Below are 4,330 nucleotides of genomic sequence, written 5' to 3'. Positions count from 1 at the left end.
TATCTAACCACATGCTACTTAGGGTTCAACTTATTCTTATATACCTTACACTCTTATTCACTTAATGACTTAACCACAATTAATCATTTTAACACTAGTCCTTATGTGTGTGTGTGTGTGTCTGTGTATATATATCACAATTATCCATTTCTTTTTCCACAAGTTTCCAACCTAGGCTATTTCACACATCACATCAAGTCTACTAATTCATTCCCACAAAACATGAATCATTAGTCTTAAGCTACTATTCTTACTACCATAATCCACACCTATAGTCTAGCATCAATCACGTACCATCGATGAAGCATAGTACATACTATACTAGTCCATCAAATAGGGAAATCAACCCAAATTTCTCATTTCACCTAACAACGGCCCACAAGTTTATTTTCTCCATGACATTACTACCACACCTTATAATCTACCACACACCTTCTCACATGCAGTACTGTTACAACTACATGAGAAAGGATGATCAAGGGGTAAAATCACATAACAAGGATAGTCGATCTTAATCATATAATATAACCCATTACAATCTTATTAGCACATTCTACTTTCTCACATTATATATACTAGCCTATACATACATCCCAACTACCTTTAAGACCTTAAAACACGTATGAGTCTCTACTTATAACTTACTGGATAATCTACCCCTTTCCATTCACAACCTATAAATGATTTCTACAACCACCATAACTATCCATTCTGAGCTCCTTCCCTATTTAAATATATAATAATCATAGGTAATCACTCTCTCCACGGGCTACAACATGGTCTACTAAGCTAATCATTCCCTCCACGGGCTACCACACGGTCTACTAACCTTGCTACAATAATAGTCAATCACCATAAAAGGGCACACCACCCTTTACTTAAAGGTCACACAACTAAATCTACCTTCTTCACTCAAGAGTTACCCTCACTTCTAACTTCTAAACCTATGGCTTCATAACACTAACTTTCGAACCATCTTACTGCTCATAGGTTATGACACCTTATCACATACTACTACTCGGGTAGAAATACTATTCTAATATTCTGACACATATCATTGCCTTTAAGCATGACATCTGCAACAAGGATTTTGAAAGGGACTGAACACACTTCATACCTCAGGCTTAAATGCTTGATTGATATAGATAGGGTTATAAGCTTAAATAAACAAACTTTGAATTACTAATGGACTCCTCTCAAGTCCTTATACAGTTTTATAACCTTTTATGACTCAATTAGAAAGGACCACATTATTTAGACTCTAAGTTTTTGCACTAGAATCGCCTTGATAATAAGACATAGCTAGTAAAATCAGAGAAAAGAAGGAATTTAAATAACTTTAATATGGACATCACAATGCATAATCTAGAGTATGAAAGAATGGAAAACATCTCCTAAATACCTTGTAGCATCCTCCTTATAAGTGTGGTACGCTACACACCCATAAAAAGGACTCTACTCAACACGGCTTCATAGACACTATAGGACCATGAATCGTGCTTTGATACCAAGCTTGTCACAACCCAAGCCGAGGCCCTGGCCGCGACAGACATCCTAAACCACCAAGGCCCGAGAGACCCCTTAGCATACTATTATAAGCATAATCCATACATAAATCAAAGTGCTAAAAATATAATGAAATTAAGAAAATCTGTAAATGAAGTTATGTCAATAATATTTAGGCAGTACAACAACCAAAATTCGTCCGTGAAGCCTCTACTGAATACTAACTATCTAGTTCAGGATAAGGCCCCCAGCTGGACCATAAACTAAAAGACTCAACATATGAGTAAATGTCTTTCGAAAGATGGATGGCTCACCAATTCTGTCATATCTCAAATGTTCTACTAATGGGATAAACCATGGGGCTATACTGCCGAACTTAAAATATTGGGGGAGGGGGGTTAACACTTGGAAAGTATTGGTATGTAGAACAAGCAAAAAATAACATATACTTTGTATAATATAATTGAGAGAATTTTGAAAACAATTCAACATAATATACATACATATATATATATATATATATATATATATATATAAACACATGGGCATAATATGAAAATCTTCCACTCAAGCTTGTAAAATATTTACTCCACTCTTTGATTTAGTTCTGAGCTAGATGGTATACCCTACATTTCTAAAATCTCACGGACTATGTGAAATTCTCCCTTAACTGCAGCAAGCCCCTAATCTAAGTTTTCCACAAGGATTGGAGTATGTAAACCTGTATACCCCCCATGTGAGTATCCCGTATGAATCCCCCCATGTGAGGTGTCCTAATTATCCTCCCATGTAGGATAACATATCATAAGTCTCTATGCCGTGACAAGCATTTCAAACCATGAAGGCCTGAAACACTCCTATCTGTCTGATAATCATGCACATAATTCATATGATCAAAGTAATGCGGAAAAACACAATATAACGGAAACATGGCCAAGAATCATATGAAAATAAAAATGGGGAATAGTGTCCCACAATCTAAATCAACATATCTAAAATCGTCTGCGAAATCTCTGCTACATGATTGAAATAATGTCTATCTGAAAACTGGAACAAGGCCCCCAGTAGACCAAAAAACTGAATATAAGATAAAAGGATTGCAGGACATAAGACCTTCTGAAACATAGAAGGCTCACCACTTGTCTCTATAGCTCTGTCTGAAAGTTCTACTGATTCTCTTGACCCTTAGATTGGGCCTCTGAACCTGAGAGGTTGGAGAGGGGAGGGGGTCAGCATAAAAGTACTAGCACGCAGAGATATTAAAGCAAAACATAATATTTTTACAAAATATAGTTGAGAGCCATTATAAAGCAATTTCGCATCAAATCATTTGAAAACACATGGGTGTAATGCAATAGTTTTTCTCAACAATAATAAGATGCAACTGAGCTAGGTGGAATAACCTACATAATTTACACCAACTGTCAAATCTCGGTTGCCGCCGAGATTAGAGTATAAGTGAGGGAGAGACACACAAGACCACAAAGGATGGTGTCTTGACCCAAATCAAATATGGTAGAGCAAAAGACCACAAAACATGGCTCCTAACCATAATCCCAATTTGGGATAATATAATATCAGGTATGTAAGACCACAAAGCATGGTACCGATATTTCATGTCGGCAAACACGTTCTTCCAGCGATGAGCCGCTTGTGTCTCAAACGCCTTCTTTAGGCATCCACCTTTCTCATGTAAAATCAATGCATTCAAATTTCATCTTATTTAATTGCATATCGTATTCTGTAGGGTATCGTCATACCCGACTTGCAAGTCATCAATATCACATCTATATATTCATAATCATGTAAAAAACCAAGGTGCTTCATCATTTACAAGTGGTGAACAATATTTATTTCAAATTCATACTCTCTTTTGTTGATCACAATATAATATGGAGTATCGAAACATTATCATGGGAATTTGAAAATAATTTATCATCCATTTTATTAACTTCCATAAAAAATCTCAAATCACATATGCATGGTTTCAACCATCGAAGTACATAGGCAAACAATTCCCACGACATAAAGAAAATGCCTTAGAAATCATATTGAAAGCAAGATATTAGCATTTGATTGAAAACCCCCATTTAAAAGCATGCATGTTCATAAAGACTATACCCATGAGATTTTTTGGATAACCCCACGTACCTCTATTTCCAAAGATAATAGATGTTTCTTGAAGCTTGCAGATTGGTGATTCCAAATATGTAATTATCTTTGAAAACCTATGGTCAAATCTTGAACTATTTGGGTTTTTATTTTGAAACCCTAAGGAAAATCTTGAGCACTTTTGATGAAAGAATATGTATTTTGGGGTCCTTGGAACTAAATCTCGTGTTTTAGGGCTAAGTAAGGGTGGAAAAGGACCACTTTGTCCTCAACACGGAGTGTTTAAATTTCCAGAATTCCTTACATAGGCGCCGCCCATCCCATCGCCTATCTTCACATAGGCGCCGCCTAGGCTATCGCTTATGCTCTCCAGTGGCCATGGGCGATTGGTTAGGCGCCGCTTATCACTTTGAAAGGTGATAACTTTTTGCTCGGGTGTTGGATTTTAGCCAAATTGGTATCGTTGGAAAGCTAACTCGAATACCTATCATTTGACACATAGTAGGCTTCCTAATTCGACATATACAGATAATTATGGTCGATGGAAGCTGACACACTTTACAACATCCACTAAAACTTAGTCGACCAAAATAGTTTCAACTCATCCTTGAGTTGAAGGACCTCTATGGTCTAGATTCAAGCTTGAGCGGATTCACATACTACACAATAATTAACATGCCGTATTGGCATAGGATTTTATGTCTTTGGTATT

Source organism: Capsicum annuum, chromosome 7 (genome assembly GCF_002878395.1).
Source record: "Capsicum annuum cultivar UCD-10X-F1 chromosome 7, UCD10Xv1.1, whole genome shotgun sequence".
In the NCBI taxonomy this organism is placed as follows: Eukaryota; Viridiplantae; Streptophyta; class Magnoliopsida; order Solanales; family Solanaceae; genus Capsicum; species Capsicum annuum.
This window is presented reverse-complemented; position numbering follows the sequence as displayed.